The sequence below is a fragment of the Ruditapes philippinarum genome, unplaced genomic scaffold (genome assembly GCF_026571515.1).
Source record: "Ruditapes philippinarum isolate M1 unplaced genomic scaffold, ASM2657151v2 ctg490_1_1_1_1, whole genome shotgun sequence".
Lineage (NCBI taxonomy): Eukaryota > Metazoa > Mollusca > Bivalvia > Venerida > Veneridae > Ruditapes > Ruditapes philippinarum.
The window spans coordinates 321,115-340,617 of NW_026863657.1; the positions used below are offsets into that span (position 1 = coordinate 321,115).

Below are 19,503 nucleotides of genomic sequence, written 5' to 3' on the forward strand. Positions count from 1 at the left end.
TTCATCCATGCAACAATTTCCTTTTGCCATTATCAAATAATCTTTTTATCAGGCGACAGGGAAAATTATTGATTTGTTCGAGGATGGTAAAAATGTCCATTATTGTACATGCGTGCGAGCTGTGACTGAGTAAATGAGCTCCTTACGCAGGTTATCGTGGTTACGCTTTCCAGTTAGATTACTCCTAATTAGGGCAATTTGATGTTTTACCGCAATTATTTACTCCACAAAGTAGGATGTTTTTGTAACAATTAGTATTGCAATGGTACAAACGGATGACCTTGAAATTGAGGACATTCACTGCAGATTGTTGAACAGTTGTTAAGGCTAAATTTTCCTTGCTAAATGATTTTTGAACATTTTTTTATAAGGATCATATTAAGAATAATAGTATCAAAAAGGTAGAATTAAAAAAGCAACAGACTAAAGTATAATGGAAATATTGCATTAAAACAACATTGAATGTAGAAATTTGTATTTTGTTTGAAGTTACTATTCATGTACTTGATAAGAGAATACCTTCTCTGTACTAAAACCATGTTCCAGCTTTTACAAGTATTATTAAAGATGTGGCTGATAATGCATGTCCTTGCATGCCCTTCATATTTTGATTGTTTGAAAATTTGACCCTTAAGATCTAGGTCAAGGTCATTTTTACAATATTTCAGTCTTATTTTTTGTTCAAAGGTACGATGCTTTACAGAACTAGTAAAATAAAGAAATGGCTGGGGATAAAAGAAACTGTGATTCAAAACAGCATAGATAAACATGTGCTATTAAAAGAGTATTAATGTAAAGACCATCTATGAACTGTTATCTACAATATTTCTACCAATTTCCTATCTAAAATTAAGCAACATAACAAACAATGTCTTCCTTTAGACTAAATATTGGTAGAATACATAATGCAGCTTTTTAGACTGGCCTTGACAAGCAGGTTTGACTGTATTAAATAATTTAATGCTGTCTGTTTAAATTCAGCTTAAATTTATTTACATCTCCTGCCACAAAAGTGCTTATACCTCATTTAAACTTGATTTCCCTTTAGGGATTTAAACTTTATTTTAATTATTGATGGAAAAATTGAGTTGAAAGACTCGCAGTAATTAAACTTCTGTAAGCTGTAACAGGAATCGTTACATGTAAAGAATATTTCAGTAAAGACTTCATCAATTATTTAACACTGTAATTCTAGATATAATTGGTTACAGAAAGAGAAAAACCAATGTTAATTTAAGTTTCTACAATCAGATAAAATGGTAGAACGGGGTGAGTATTGTACTTAAAATACAACTGTTACAATATTTATCAATATGTGTTAAATTATTGTATATTATTAGTTATACAAGTTACTGATAGGATATACTGGAAATTTTGTAGCCTGAATGAGATAAATGTAACCAAAGCACTTCACATTATATATATGGTATAGTATCAGTATCTGAAAGAGATACAAATGTATATATAAAATATTAACCAAGCTGATTAAAGTACATACTTCGATCATTAAAGTATTAATAGTGTTTAAGCCAATCAAAAATTATAGAAATTTATTTGCATTATAACAACATACTGAATGTAACACCAGTTCTCTTTAAATCACCCATTTCTATTTTTACTGTATTGAATTAACTGACATGCTGAATTTGTGTAATTCAGATTTTTGCTCAATACTGTATTAAATTTGGAACACTTTGAACGGATTTCATTTTCAAATATGGTGCTTTAGATACCATGGTATACAGCCAGGCCACTCTGCACAGATGGTGGTGGTGTTGGTAGTTTTCACTCCGGATCACATTTAATTTACCAGAGCACAGTTCAGCCACAGCATCATTCCTGGGCATGCTGTCGAGCAGTTTTCCATGACTAGTTGCCTTTAATTTCGCAAGGAATGGATAACTTCTGTGTTATGCCAGAGCAAAGGTTCAGTAAGAATGACCATAGATTTCATGGTATTGAACCCAGATCACCTGATTCACAGTCCAACTTTCTACCTACTGTGCTAACCGGACGGTGTTTTCTGCACAGATGTGTTGGCTGGCCTGGCTTAAATATACTGGTGGCTCAGGTTCCAACAGACAGTTTATCATGATACAATAAACACAACACTTCTACATTATGACAACTTATATAGAGCCAGACCAGCCTGTATATTGCTGTATTCTAACAAGATATTTTATATATTAAAGTATTTCTGATATTGAAACTTGTTGGCAATTTTGTCCCCTAAATGTCACATTGCTGGTGAATAAATAATAATAACTTGGCTATGCCACCAGTATCTAGCATAAAGTCTGTATAGACTCTAGGCCACAGTTGACTGCTTAATGCCAACATTGAGACTCTAAAATACTTAAATATTACAAAATTGATTACATGTCAAGTATATAACAGAATTAAAGCAGGTTAAAGGTTATATTAATTCGCTGTAATTGAATTGTGTTTTTCTGTGTTGTGTCAGCATAATGTGTAACTTATTGGCACATGCCAAACTTTCGCTTGTTTCCATATTAAACAAACTAAAAAATTCAATTTCGCTAAATACAAAGTGTTCAACTTTGTGATATTGCGATAAAAGCATTGACTATATAAAGCAACTTTAAATGCTGCACAAACAAAATAAAACTAGTCCAATCTAACAATAGAATGTTTTAATTGCCATAATGGATAATCTAATAGATGTAACACAGTTCCAGGAATCTCAATATAACATTACTGCATTTCATAAGATAATATAATTATCACAGCAAAGTCAAACTCTTACAAAGATTTTTAAATCACAAATATCCTATATTATTTAATTTTACCCATGAAATATTGTGCTATATCAGTCATATATATTTCATATTTGTAAAAAATAAATATGAAATATGAAAGTGGGCGGAGTCAAAACTCATATTTATTTTAGGGGACTTCTTTCGCCATTTGTTTACAAAATCTGATAAATAAAATAACAACTTTTTGTTGAATTTTGATTTGAAAACTATCTAGAATGATAGAAAATGGTCTAACTAAGAAAATAAATCCGAACACCAATATCTTTAATTCAGTCATTAACGCTGTACAGACGTTTGAAGAGTTGTTTACATGACGTCACAATGTAGCGCTAAAATATCGCGCGCAAAACAAGACAATAATTATATTACTGTGCGCTGTACAATTGCAGTTGCGTAACAAGCAAGGGGGTTCGTTTACCATTTTTCTTTGATGATGAAATTAAATAAAAAGGTTATTTTTTTGTTTTTCGTGAAATATGGTATATATTTTCACTCAACATGATAAAATGTTAACATGATAAAATGTTATCATGTTTCGTGAAAAATATATTCCATATTTCACTCAAACAAAAAAATATCCTCTTAATCTTAGCCTTAATGTCATTGCTCTGCAGTGAATATAATTATAAAGATTGTGACATTATCTTGTTATCATAGAGCAGCATCAGCAGAAGTAATTATTAAAACTCTTGTGATGTATAACTCACAACCATTTGAGTAAACCGAACGCATTCTTTTATAAATTTGGTCCTTTAAAGGTAATAGTTTGATTTGAAATTTCGTACTGAATAATTTCCAACCTGCTTATCCCTTAGCCTGTTATGGGTAACTGTTTCTTGTGGGACCGGTGCAGACCAAGATAAGATGGCACATTTGTGTCAACTGATCATGGTCTGCACTTTTTGCTATTCAGTCAATATATACATGTATTTTGAAATTTTTACCTGAAAATAATGGAATGGTTTTGTCCAGATTGTAAGATGGACATTAGTCTATTTAAGATACTTAGCAAATTAATGGTTCAGCTAGAGCTTACCTCTACTGTATGATAGGTGTTTTTTTCACTCTGAATAAAAAGCAACATAACTGTTATGAAAGTAGGCTATTAATAACCAGTGCCATTCTTGTACAGATATCTTCAAACTGACTTTTGTACAGACTCTGATGAACTGACTCTGCAATTTTTGCTTGTGTTGTTTTTATTTTTGTGCCCCCACGTTAGTGGCGGGCATTTAGATTTACCCTTGTCCGTCCGTCCGTCCTTCCGTCCGTCCTTCCGTCCGTCCGTTCACTTTTGTGTTGCATGTAACTCAAAAAGTATTAGACCTAGAGTCATGAAACTTTACAGGAATGTTGATCAGCATGTGTAGTTGTGCACCTGGGTATTTTCGTGTGGATATTTTTATTATTTTCAGAGTTATTGCCCTTGACTTAGTAAAATTTTGCAATTTTCAACTTGTGTCGCACGTAACTCAAAAAGTATTTGACCTAGAGTCATGAAACTTTACAGGAATGTTGATCAGCATGTGTAGTTGTGCACCTGGGTATTTTCGTGTGGATATTTTTAGTATTTTCAGAGTTATTGCCCTTGACTTAGTAAAATTTTGCAATTTTCAACTTGTGTCGCACTTAACTCAAAAAGTATTTGACCTAGTCATGAAACTTTACAGGAATGTTGATCAGCATGTGTAGTTGTGCACCTGGGTATTTTCGTGTGGATATTTTTAGTATTTTCAGAGTTATTGCCCTTGACTTAGTAAAATTTTGCAATTTTCAACTTGTGTCGCATGTAACTAAAAAAGTATTTGACCTAGAGTCATGAAAATTTACAGGAATGTTGATCAGCATGTGTTGTTGTGCACCTGGGTGTTTTCGTCTGGATATTTTTAGTATTTTCAGAGTTATTGCCCTTGACTTAGTAAAATTTTGAAATTTTCAACATGTGTCACACGTAACTCAAAAAGTATTTGACCTAGAGTCATGTAACTTTACAGGAATATTGATCAGCATGTGCAGTTGTGCACCATGTATTTTCGTCTGGATTTATTTAGTATTTTTAGAGTTTTTGCCCTTCACTTAGAAAATTTTTGCAATTTTCAACTTGTGTCTCAAGTTACTCAAAATGGATTTGACATAGTCATTAAACCTTATGGGCAGGTTGCTCAGCATATTTAGATTTGCACCTGGGGTTTCGCTTGTGGATTTATCCAGTATTTGTAGAGTTATTGCCCTTCACTTAGAAAACTTTTGCAATTTTCAACTTGTGTCGCAAGTTACTCAAAATGGATTTGACATAGTCATTAAACCTTATGGGCAGGTTGCTCAGCATATTTAGATTTGCACCTGGGGTTTCGCTTGTGGATTTATCCAGTATTTGTAGAGTTATTTCCCTTGACTTAGTAAAAAGATTGACAGAACAGTGGCGCGGTGGGGGCACCCGTGTCCTATGGACACATTTCTAGTTATTGCTCTCAAGTGATCCGTAAAGATTTTTATCTTTTTCTTGGCATGAACAAATAAAGTGACGATTTTTAAAACTTTCAAAGATTAATGTATGGTAAATTGTTTAGACATCTTTAATTATTTGTGCGTATCTTTTACAATGAGTCATAAAAACAGAGACTATGTTTGCATTATTACTATATGGCTAACGCTTGGTGAAGCTCAATGTGGTGTTATTTGACAGAATAAGAATAAGACAATTTCCGATATTCTTTGATAAACACTTTCGATGTTTATTATTATTTATAAAGCTATCCAAATCCTCTCATAATCCCGACGGATTTCTAAAATTATCTCGTGTCATAATTTTCCTATATTGGAAATCCCTCGTTGGAGATTCGCTGTTGTTTTTGTTTTTCTCTTTTAGTAAATTCTGCTATTTTAGAGACAAGTCAAAGACTTGTTATATTGATCTGTGTTGGCTAGAAGCTTTCAATTGCCTGTCATTCATGATCTGTGTCATAGTGCAGCTTGTTGCAGGTTTTATTTAAGTGATAATTACACACAACTGTTGATATAATTTCAGGAGTCTACAAAATATGGAATTTTATCATTTTATGTAAGTGTGTTATGTAGATTAGTTGAATAATGTAGATTTTGATGTGCATTATAAAGAAGGATATCATATCCAATAAATTTGTTCTGTTTTTAAGATACTTTGATGTTATTAATAAATATCCTTTAAATTTCTGTTGTCAGTCGTACATTCGATAACCAGAAAGTAAACTTATAACAAACATGGTTATAGCAAAATTCCGGTCATAGGGAACTAATATACTTGGCACGGATGTTCCAGCAGCCGACTTTGGACTCGGGCGGCATGGGTAACACAAGTTGCCGCCAGCAGCTTAAAGGATTGAGATTGAGCATTTATGTACAGGAGTTCATTGAACCACAGCAGTTCACTGAACTTTAAAAAAATAATTTCTGAACCGCAACATTTCAATCAGAAAAAAACGGCATTTGTATAATTACACACAGATAAAAGGGTGTTAAAGGTGTGCTTGTAATGTAACAATTCTTGTATATTTTCAGAAATTAGTGAGTTTACAAAATTAAACAAACGTGATTATTTTCCACTTTCAAACAAGCTTTTATTGCACTTAAATCGAAAGAAACAATTAGTATTTTTCCTGAACCACTATGTTGAGTAAAGTTTTGTTTGTCTTATAATTATAAGTACATTATGTATCTAGACACTGAACGATGTTTTGCACCCAGTGCTGGCATAACAGTCATCTTAATTAAGAGCTACCCTCCTTTTCATGTTGTGGTACTCTACATTCTAGGACAGCTGTACAGTGATCTATTTTTTGGCTCAAAATTTTTAAACAAATTATTCTTTGAAAATTAAACATTGATTTTCGGAGATATCACCATGTAATGTAGTTCACCATTATATTGTTATTGCCACCCCTCAATCAATGCTACACTTTCATTATTTTTAGGGTTGATGAGATCTTAAAACAAAAGACATCCATTGGTCAGTTTAGAAACTATGAAAATCTTTTATTTTGGATGAAATGTGAAAATGTTGGGGCATCCGTGGCATCTTCCTCCACCAGTTAAGCTGGAAAATGGCCATGATAATGAGCTAGTCTGTGTTTGTGCCACCTTAAACCCAAATTAAAAAAATGAAAATTAGACAAACACTATGTACCAATGTTAATGGTTCAGGAATATGAGTACTCCAGGGGCTCACTTTATATTTATACAGTGATAATTATGTTTTTTTTTCAATATAAAAAATCTATAATTGTGACCAGTCAAGCATTGATTTTTGTAGTAAATTAAGTTTATCTTATGTCTTTACATTTCAAGCTGCTGCAACAGTTGGTAGAAAAGCAGATGTTTGACTTGTTGCATATAGTTTAATAATAATTATTTAAAGAACAAGGTATTGACAAGTTTTGCTTTTTTTACCCTGAAAATTAGGCCAGATCGAGTACAATATGCATTTGATATAGATATTTTGGACTCTGAAAATAAAAACGAGCATGATTATGTGGGGTATATTTTAATTGCATTTGATATTTTTAACCTGAAAATTAAGACCATGCTTTATCATCACTCAGGGTACAATATGCATTTGATATAGATGTTTTGGACTCGGGGGGAAAAGGAAAGGAGACTATAGATCTGATAATGATATCTATTGAACAAATATATGGTTTAAATGCTGAAAGTTCATTGGCTAATGTTTTATAAGGTGTGAAATATTAATTTATAAGTATTTGTATCCCTTTCAACAATAGTCATATGTCTTTTTGTACCTTTCCTTATAAATTCCTTGATTTTATTTTGTTAGTTTGAAACAGGATTTCAGTTATATTTAAAATAAGTAGACAGTGATGAATATAAAAATGTATTTTGTGTCTGATTTAAATAAGTAATTATTTCTAAAGTACGTCTTGCTCTTCAACCGTTTAGTGAATTGCATTAACTATGTTTTAATTTCAACTTTAATACAAGTACCCAGTAGAGGTACTTTTTATTTTTTGGTAACTATCGGGGGTTACACTATCCTTTTTCTGATCATATTTTAATTTAATTTTGTTGTCATATTTTATTGCCATATTACCACAGCCTGTCCCTATTGAATCATATCAGATCCTTTGTCCTTCATGTTTCTGTTCAGGGACAAGCTAGCGGGGTGTCTTCATCATTGTTATAAACTAATTTTTACACCGCGTCTAAAGTAATTTCTGCCCTTTTAAATATAATCACAGTACTTTTTATGATCGTGTCTTGGTTTTAATTTCTAAACAATCATGATAAAATATCGGTAATAAATCGTGCATGTAACCTAATTTTTTATACATAAACAGACGACAGATGAACGCTGAAAATCTGTCCCACGTGCCCCTCATTATTCTAAACATGTATAAGTCCCTTTCTATTGATCACGGAGATTTTATACATTTAATTCTCATTGATGGGGGGCAACATCTTGCGTCCTATTTTACCTTATACATTAGCTTCCCTTTTATTCATAGCTTTTATTTATTTCCGCTCATAACTAACGGTTTTTGTGACTTTCGACGGATGTGCGTTATTTTTCTCAGTGTTCAATATGACATTAAAGGGTAATATTTGAAAATGACAATATTTTAAATAATTTATAAAACGTTATAATTGTGTCTGGATATCTGGATAAAGATTTTGTTTGATAATTGGATATAAAAGTGATTTTTTTTTCTAATTCATGGATAAGTGCTAAAACAAATTTGGATTTAATTAATATTATAAATCATTTGCCATATTTAGGTAAAAAACCAAATCAACATTTTAAAGTGTATTAAGGTATAATTGGATTTTAAGTAACATTTTGTATTAATGATATAATTTTTAATAGACAGATAAATTCCGAATATGTACATCTTGTTCTTTGAGTGTAATAAATTCAGTTATACATATACATGTCTATGTTGCTGAAATATATGAGGTTACATTGTTCGGGCTTGAAAGGTTTGTATATCATAAAGATTTGAGATATTACAGTGTTATAATACCATATATACTATGTTTCTTTGCTCATGGAACTGAGGTTCACAGACCTTTCAATCTTCCCTCTGATTTGTGAGCAGATTAGGTGGATTATTTAAACATGTAATTTGAAGATTTTAATTTACAGTCAATAATTTAATTAGATAATTGATTTAAAATCAATTATTCATGTGAAACTCTCTAGAACTAATAGAATATCAATCATTTGTTTTTCAGAACAACATGGATTAGATGTGTGGGTATTGGGATGATATAGAATCAGGAGAAAGGTATGTACTTATTTTGTTAGGTAAATGGATCATCATTACTTCTGTATAAGCTCTTAACCTTTTCCACCTTAAATATGTTACACAGGCATGTCCATCTTTCAATCTGAATAAAACCATTCATCATTGTTAGGAAAATTTTCAAAATATATAATGACTAAATAGCAAACAGTGCAGACCATGATCAGACAGCGAGGACATATTTGCAGATCTTGGCCTGCACTGGTCCCATGGGTAGAAAATTATAGCCCATAACTGGCTAAGGGTTAAAAAAGGTACCAATGATTTGTCAGAAATATTTAGTGTGTTCAGTGGGCCTATATTGTCACATGTGAATTATAGACCTATCTAGGCAAACATTTTGTTAAAACTCACTAGGGTTAAAAAGTTTAGTGAACATAACTTGCAAAAGGAAAACACTAAATGTATAATCGGTTCCTTATAAAGGGACCATATGTTTCCTGGCCTTACAATGACAGTATTACCAGTTGTTACCAGTTGTTACCACCAGCTGATCTTTGGACAGATAATGCTCAAGTCTAAATCATTATCAGATTGAAAACACAGCTTCCTTTTTTTGTCAAAATATGAAAAAAATTGCTATTGATTTTAAGATGAATGAAAATCATCAAACATTGATTTATAAATATTATTTTAATTCTTGATATATAGAAAATACATGGTTGATGTCGGGATGGAGAAGGTTTATCTGGTGAGCGAGAAAGTGTATCTTTGAGAAAGATTCACTTTCGCAGCGAATATGATATGATTTCTACACATGTCAACAATGTAGACAAAGGTCAGCTTGCAGATATCTGCTGCCGATCATGGACTGCACTGTTTGCTAAATCAGTCAGAATATCCTTCTGTAATTTCTCCTTAAAATGTTGAATGGTTTTGTCCAGACTGAAAGATATAAAGGGTGGTTATGGCGATATTAGTCATTGTCACTTTTGGTTACTTTTGGGCTTTTTTCATAGTTGAACTATGCTTGTACACCTGGATTAGCTGGGAAAACCCAAATTATTGTTAACTCTAGAGTAAATCTATGAAGATACTCCGGAACTCCTGAACAGTTATAACTTGATGATAAATATATTGATAATAAGCATAACCATAACATCTTCTTTTGAGCTTTACAGTTTTGGAATAGAAAATCCAACCAACCAAACAAACAACCAATAAAGTGATTTTAATCTTTGGATTTTAATAGGAGAGACAGCCGTTTAGTAAAGGTTTAGCTGAATATAGTATAAAATCTACCTGTAAAACAACATATTAAGCAATACATTAACAGAATTGTCTCGTATAAATCGTGATTGTATCTTATAACATTGCTGATATTTTTTTGCAAGAAATTGCGTGTCATGCCAAAAAACAAATTAAACATGATTGGAAATTTTTTTTAAATGGATTGTAATGTTGGAATCGGTTGTCGAATGTTCATTAACAAGCCTGTTTGTTTGGTATATTGAAAACATTTATTGGAGAATTTGCTTCTGTTGAAAACTGAAATTTGATCAGTACAATTATTGTACGGGTTCAATTTGTTGCATTTCACTGTGCACGAGAGATTTGATTTTTTCTAAATTAGATTTCAGAACTGTTTCCCTACAGCGGAAGCTGTTTTGAAATTGGATCATACTTGATTGCTGCTATGCTCATAAAACTTTTATAATTGATTACGCGTCTTTCATCTATCACATGATTTATCTGAGATAATGCACTCATTTAATAATTCATGTACTTTGGTCCACGGTCAGTCCCCGATTATCTCCTTATATGGTAGTAGAATGAAATAGACAGGTGAATGTTAACTATGACAGTACACAACTCTGAAATAACATAATCAGCATAGAAACTAGGAGTGAGTTCAATATTCTTGGTGACATCTTCAGACAGACAGATTTCTGAGATTGATAATCCAAATCCAGCTCACAACTCAGAATTTTGAGACATGTGACATGTGACATATTGTGTTGGTGCACCAATAAAACCAAACAAACAACTCAGAAAGTATAACAAATAATAAAGTAAATGTTTGTATCACCACCCATTATAATGATAGATAGTATTCTGACATGCAGGCACTCTACTGTTGACTGCTTACTTTGTATTTAACTGATATTGAAATCCCTTAAAATTTACATAAATTTCATTGAAAATTATCAGCACTATCTTTCCCTTTTCTTAACATTATGTTTGACGATATATGTTGTTGTGTTTTAAGTGTTTTTAGCTTGACTATTGGAAGACTCACCAAGCATCAGCATCACACTTAGGTTAAGTTTCTGTGTGCAAGTTAGTATCTCCAGAAATTCTGAAGGGAAAAGATTGACATTTCACACTTTTACTTGAAAGTATATTAGGCATTTAATTCACTGTCCAGGACTCTTAACTCATATTTTGACAGGGTTATGGCCCCTTTTGAAGTTAAAGAAACGCCTCATTGACCAGGCTCTTGCTTTAATATTAGGTGCTGAGAATAGTTGAGCATGTTTTTTTTTACTGACTAAGGCCTTGTTGTGCTTTAAAATTGATTTATTACTTTTGTAGCCAAAAAAACAACACCTTTTGAAATCATTGAGTATGGTGATGTAAATCTAAAAGATATTGTCAGAAAAATGTTGATTTGATACATAAATGATCATATATTTATTGTAAAAATGAGATAATGATCATTCCTATCAGATGATGTAGAATCTGCTATTGCTTTTAGTATTATGTTATAAATTAGTTGTTTCATATGTTATCTACATACATCTTGCATGATGTATAACTATATATTGCATGATGTATAACTATATATTGCATGATGTATAACTATATATTACATGATGTATAACTATAATATTGCATGATGTATAACTATATATTGCATGATGTATAACTATAATATTGCATGATGTATAACTATATATTGCATGATGCATAACTATATATTGCATGATGTATAACTATATATTGCATGATGTATAACTATATATTACATGATGTATAACTATATATTGCATGATGTATAACTATAATATTGCATGATGTATAACTATATATTACATGATGTATAACTATATATTGCATGATGTATAACTATATATTACATGATGTATAACTATATATTGCATGATGTATAACTATATATTGCATGTATGACTACATAAATTGTCATGCAGTACAATTGTTATCTATATAAGGTTGACTAGGGAAACATTTTCACATTAATTTACTAGTTTCTAGCTGTTTACCAGATTAAAAAAATATGAAAAAAAGCAAATTGATTTATTTTATATGTCTGGGATATCATAGATATCAAGTTAAGTGAAGTAACCATGCAAACCATCAGAATATTATTGAGAGCAAACACACTCTGAACTAGAGCTCCTCTGTACTCAGGAAAAGTATTGAGGTCTCTCTGTACTTAGGAAATATACTGAGGGCTCTCTGTACTTAGGAAATATACTGAGGGCTCTCTGTACTTAGGAAATATACTGAGGGCTCTCTGTACTTAGGAAATACATGTATAATGAGGGCTCTCTGTACTTAGGAAATATAATGAGGGCTCTCTGTACTTAGGAAATATAATGAGGGCTCTCTGTACTTAAGAAATATACTGAGAGCTCTCTGTACTTAGGAAATTTAATGAGGGCTCTCTGTACTTAGGAAATTTAATGAAGGCTCTCTGTACTTAGGAAATATAATTAGGGCTTTCTGTACTCAAGAAATTTATAGAGGGTTCTCTGTACCCAGGAAATATATAGAGGTCCCTCTGTACTTAGGAAATATATAGAGGGCTCTCTGTACTTAGGAAATATACTGAGGGCTCTCTGTACTTAGGAAATATAATGAAGGCTCTCTGTACTCAAAAAATTTATAGAGGGCTCTCTGTACTCAGGAAATATCATGAGGGTTCTCTGTACTCAAGAAATATATGAGGGTTCTCTGTACTCAGGAAATATCCTGAGGGCTCTCTGTACTCAAGAAATATATGAGGGTTCTCTGTACTCAGGAAATATCCTGAGGGTTCTCTGTTCTCAGGAAATATCCTGAGGGCTCTCTGTACTCAAGAAATATATGAGGGTTCTCTTTTCTCAGGAAATATCCTGAGGGCTCTCTGTACTCAAGAAATATATGAGGGTTCTCTGCACTCAGGAAATATCCTGAGGGCTCTCTGTACTCAAGAAATATATAGAGGGTTCTCTGTTCAGGATATATATAACATATTGTGTTCTTTAACATATACACCCCTAAATTTGTATCATGAACATTTTTTTGATGTCAATTGTTTTACTTGAAGGATTTTTAACATTAACAAGAGCTGGTGTGGTGAGACTGCTTGCCTAGCTCTACTTACTTCTAGGATAAGGCATGCTAGCAGGAGAGAAATTAAGTTGTATCAATAACATCATTGTTATATTCAACTCTTTATACACATTAATTTGCAGTAACAATAGCTACATTTTCCTGTGTGACGGTTTCTGCCAGTTTGATGACATTGTCCAGCAGTAAATGTGAACACATTGTAATCACTGGCGTGTCTTCTAATAACATACCAGAATACTGTCACAATAAGCGGGGAACGTGTCCAATTTGCATGTCTATGAGGGGATAAATGAGCATTTGCAATCAATGTGCCAGATTTACAAACTTTTTTTCCCCTCCTCATGAAGCATTGAATACTTTTTTTTCTTTTTTTTTCTAAGGTCGATACCATGGTGATTCAGTGATCAATCAAGGTCCCTGCCTAAATTGTCTTATAGGCTGAACAGTATTAGAGCATCTTGGTGACCTTTTTGACCTCCAGCAAACAATATTCCATATCAGCTGAAGAAAAGCAAGAGAGATAATATTATTGGATTAGTGATAATGAGAGGAAGTGAATTTAGCTGCGGGTACTCACAAACATTCACTATTTATGGCATCTTGATGACTTTCTCCTTTTTTTTCGAAAGGTTACATCTCTCTCCGAGACATGTATTGTTAAAAAAGAATTATTTTATTGATTCCCTATAAAAAATTAAGATCGAAGTTTGTAAGAAAATTGAATAATTTCTATTTGATTTGATATTAAAATTTTAAGAGGTTGATTTAAAAGTTTAGATTAAAAAGATAATGATAGTTGGGCAAGTCTCTGTTTCTTTTCATTGCTCCCAAAGGATCTTGATTTTTCAAAACTGCTTCTGGTTAAATCTGGTAATTTATTTGCCTCATTTATATATGACAGTAACAATATAACCTAATATAACCTTTAGGATTGTTTGTTTTGTCACATTGTGTTTATAATATTATCACTTGGTAATGAGACTCTGTACTGTATATAGAATTGTCATAGTGTTCTTTGTCTTCATGAGTATCTTGAAGATTGACCTCGCAAATACCACTATTGTCCAACCAAGCTTAATCAAGCCATGCCTGCAACATTTTCAGTTTTCTAATGTTTGGTATCTCCTAAAGTTTACATTTGATCTATTTTGCTTTTCTTAAATGTTTTGCTCTCCTTGAATATATTACTCTCCTTAAATATTATACACTTGGAGGGGGAAGGGGTGTTGGGGGGGGGCTAAATTGAATTGTGATAAAAATACAATCAAAGTTTAGTTAAAACTTGTACAATGATTGGCTCATTTTTTGTGACACTAGTGTTTTATGTTGATTTTACGACGTGTGACTCACCGTCCTTCCCTGCTACAAATTGGTCACTAAGCAATAACTCGTAATTTTATCAAACGGTCATTTCAGAAACTAGCTCCCCTGTTTTATGGGCAATATCCGGGTAAAGAGATGGAGTCTTAAATCACCAACTAAAGCATAAAGCTTTTATTTAATTTACTGAAGATTTCTTAATTAGCAGTTTTGGCCGAAGTTTCCCCAGTTAATGAATTTTTGTCAGAATTTCTAGAGATAGACTGTGAACCTAATGCCGGTAAATGTTTATTTGGTTTTAGACGATTATTTCGGATAATGCCAGTTATTTGATAAGTTTAGTTATTGTCAAACATAAGCTTTTGTTGAGGAAGTATGCTTGAAGTAATTAAAATAAAATATCTGACTACAAACATCAGCAAGGGAGAGTTGTGTGAAAATACTTAATATTTAAAGTATTTTCATTCATCTTGTTTGTCAAAACAGAAATATGCATTGTATTTGACAACAAATGAACAGTATCAATGTCATTTCAGTTAGTTGCCTAATGTATGCTTTTGAGATCACTCTACCCCAGTAATATTCATTGTATAATAAATAATCATTGTGTGCATGTATTTTAATTCATATGCTGCTTTCAGGAAATGAACAATATGGAAAACATTAGACAGTAACTATGATATATGACAGGAAAATGCTGCAGATATTAGTGTATTATCTAAAGTTAATGAAGCGGTGATTTATGATGATGATTTATGCATTTAATATAATCAATATATCACTTTTAATCTTGTTTTATTTAATAAAATGTCAGCTTGTAGAGAAGAGGTATGTTATTTTCTGATATTGCTTAGCTCAATCATTAGGTTGAACATCGGATAAGTAATCCAAGGGTAGCTGGTCTGATTCTCTGTTGAGTTGAAATGTTTCTGTGACAATTGATTGTCAATAGACTAACTCCCAAATTAAGAATTTTTGTTTTTTTCCAGCTAATAATGTAGGTACAAACAAACTTTTACAGTTACGGCTCCCAAAGTAGCAAAACAGGTTGACTAATCTATTGTGACAGGTAGTGCACTGTGAAGCTGTAACAGTAAAAGTTAGTTTGTAACCTACAGATTAGCTGGGAAAAACCCACATTTGCCAAGTTTTCAATAATGTCTTATTAGCCATTTGTCTCTCACCGATGGTTCAAAAATCTTGATGGATCAGCAGTTGGTCACTTTCATGTGAAATTGGTAATTTCTAGTTAGTTATCCAGACTTGTTTGTTAGGTGGATCACGCAAAAGATGTTTTAAAATGAACTGGAAATGCCCTAAAACACTGGCTTAGAACACAATATTAAAACATGAGATGATGTTTAATTAAGAATTCATAAACATTGCTAGATGTGTTCAAAATTAAATGTATGAAATGTTAAATGTTAAGGCATGCAGTTTATATAAAGGGCAACAAAAAATAGAAATTGACAAGAAATTCAGTAATAAGTTGTCTTATCTACATAATTAAGCAGCATCACGACAAAACCAATGTAATGCGTTTGCGACCAGCATGGATTCAGACCAGCCTGCGCATCCGCGCAGTCTGATCAGGATCCATGCTGTTCGCTTGCAAACCGTGTAACAAGTAGAGAAACTGATAGTGAACAGCATGGATCCTGATCAGACTGCGCAGATGCGCAGGCTGGTCTGGATCCATGCTGGTCGCAAACTCATCATGTTGCTTTTGTCGTGACGCGGCTAATATATTAATGTTTTATCATATATCATATTCTGTTGTACTTTTGTATAACATTATAATTTGTTTGTACTGTAGAAGATTGACATTTCAAAGACCTTTTCTGAAAACAAACAACATAATGCATCATGGACACACCACTGTTTCCTTGTCTTGGAGACAAAGGCAATCTAGAATTATTTGGTGTCAGATATGCTGCTGCTATTTTGATTAAAGGACCTTATTGCAGTTCTTGCCCCCTTGACGACAATAAATCTACTCAGCTGTTGCTAACGAAAAAATCACTTCAGGGGAGATATTCTCATTATTGCTGTCACACTGCAATCTGCACCAATCATTATATTGTTGATTTGGTCATAGGCAATCCTGTAGTTTAGTTAGATGGTTTTTTGTCAATTTATAAAGTATAAAGGCATGTGAATAGTGGTCATAATAAAGTGTGTATACCAACAAATTTATTTAATTTAAAAAAATTTAGGATCCTTTGCACGCAAGACAAACAGAAATTTATACTTGAAAATTAGAGATCTATGATTGTCTTCATAACTATTAATAACAGTTTTTGTTCCCCGACCTCTCCCATCCGCTCTGCCCTCTCTAAAATGTTTAATGCTTTGTTTCTCTTCAAGTGCCAAGTGCCTTTCCAACTGTACTCGACTGTAGGGCTTAATTTTGGTCAGAGACTGTGTTAAATTTTGTGATCAAAACTCTCCTATTGTTTTACTCAATTTTTATGGAGTCTATTTATGACAGACTATGAAGTAATGTCTGATGGCCACTGTCCTCCTAGTATGTCCACTGTTCTGATAGTCTCAGGCTCCTCCATGAAACATTCTGTAATTTAATAGTTTATTAGTTATTCTTCTGTTCAGCTAAGCTTCGGGAAGTTGATGAATCTTCAGTTTGGTGTTGTAATTCTTCAGCACTCTTGTTCACAGTTATTAATTGTCTTCCTCTTATTTTTTGACATTATGGAAATTAACTCAAACTTGGAGTTTTACAAATGAACTGTTTTTGTCCATTATAAATGAAGTGTAAACATTTTTTGTTATTATTTATTGAATGAGTCAGGCGGATGTATATGCCTGTGTAAACAATAATGTAACTCACATGGGAGAGACTTTAATAATGAGATAAGGGAATAAATGAATAATTATCATGCTAACAACTAACATGTTCTATTTAAAATGGTTATCAAATTTATTCTGACCATTACTGAATTTGTTTAATGGATTTGCCCTGTTTTGAATTTGGAGCAGTCCATTTTAAAGTTAAGGACATTCATTACTAAAACAGAAAACCTAATCAGATTCTATCAACAGAACAGAGCTTGGTCAGATTGCATCGATGTGCAGACTAGGCTGGACTCTGTAATACTGTTGACAAAGACTGATGATTATACAAGAAGTATTCTGTTTAAAGTCACGGGCAGAATGAACATATCAAGTTATATGTTAACTCAAACTCACCTAAAAAAAGACATTTAATTATTCCTTCATTTGGTAATGATCATGTAGCATGACAAAAACTATAAGATTACATAACATGCAATGAAATATATGTCTATTTATGGAGTGCTTCGTGAACATTTTCACATTGATTTACCATTATATTAGACCATTAAAGATGAGTATTCTTTCATACAGGAAACTAGGGACAATACAAAACCAAACAATAAAAACAAATGAGTCTGTTCAATTGAATATAAAATCTAAATTGTGATTATTATGACAGACAAATTGTAAGAATTTTTTCCCACAAGAATTACAAAATGCCAAGAAAAAATGCAACAGATTTGAAACAGAAAAAGATTAATAATCTTCATGTTTGTGACACGGAGAGAAAAATGTGCAGGCTGACTGGGACTTGAACCGGCGACCCCACAGAATACCATACAACGGGTCTCCTGACCGAGTAATCATGCTGCTTACACACTATCTCCACTAATTAGTGAACAGTTCAATACAGTGACACGTCACATTTGTATGAAAATGCTGTTACTTTTTCATATTTCTATCTTTAAAAAACAATGATTAAAGATCTTCAGCAATATATGAAACAAATGAAAAACAAAAAACAACCCAGTTATAATAATGATTTTTCACAATCAGTTTATTGTCTGCTGACCGGAAGATGTGTACAGTTCACATGTGGACATTGGTTAAATGAGCTATGGACTGGCCCAATAACTGCAACTTTTCACAGATTCATTAGATACTTTGTGTGATCAATAAATGGTGATTCTATGAGATCAATCAATTGTTGTCTAAATTGTCTTATCTCTGACTAGTGTATTGAAGTCTGGATGACCTTTTTGCACTCTTCTTAACAATATATAATCCCTGAGATGATTATTATTGAGTCTTTAAGTACAGTGATGATGACTTTCCAATACAAGCAGTTTGTTCAGTCAGGTAGAACTGCAGCCTGACTTAACAACTGCAGTCCAGCCTGACTTAACAAACTGCCGTCCAGCCTGACTTAACAAACTGCAGTCCAGCCTGACTTAACAAACTGCAGTCCAGTCTGACTTAACAAACTGCAGACCAGCCTGACTTAACTAACTGCAGTCCAGCCTGACTTAACAAACTGCAGACCAGCCTAACAGCCTAAAAGACTGCAGTTTGTTAAGTCAGGCTGGTCTGCAGTTTGTTATGTCAGGCTGGCCTTTATCTTCATGCAGTCAGACAAAATTGTGTTTTTTTTCTTTATTTAAAAAGTTTATTACTATTATCAAGTATGTAGAGATTCATAGATGGACACAATAGAGATAAATTGAATTCTTAAAGAATGCCCAATACAGCAAAATTGAAAATATTGCAGGCTCTATTTGATTGAGTCTCTTCTTGGATGGAAGTGGCAGGTGCAAGCTTCTCAGGATGCCCCTTAGCACTGGCTGAAGCAGTATTTAACATAAAATGGAGAAACTTCACTTTGAAAACATCAGATGCAGATGTGTTCATATGGCAGTGATCATGGTTCCTTTAATGTAACTTTAATGTCTGTGCTATTCCTTGAAAAGTGGAGTACGGTCCCCAAATAAAGGATTGCTTGTACTCTAACAGGAAAA

At 32.7% G+C, this 19,503-nt stretch overlaps 1 long non-coding RNA gene across 2 annotated transcripts in view; it reads left to right on the forward strand.

The window, feature by feature from the left end:
* Positions 1 to 19,503, forward strand: part of LOC132722853 (uncharacterized) — a 42,067-nt gene that overhangs the window by 6,715 nt on the left and 15,849 nt on the right. The window contains exons 1-2 of one of the 2 annotated variants that reach the window (XR_009624669.1): positions 5,713 to 5,841; positions 9,006 to 9,058. This is a non-coding gene — a long non-coding RNA (uncharacterized LOC132722853). Of the gene's footprint in view, positions 1 to 5,712; positions 5,842 to 9,005; positions 9,059 to 19,503 lie in introns of those variants that run through there. The other variant, XR_009624668.1, reaches the window with a different exon arrangement.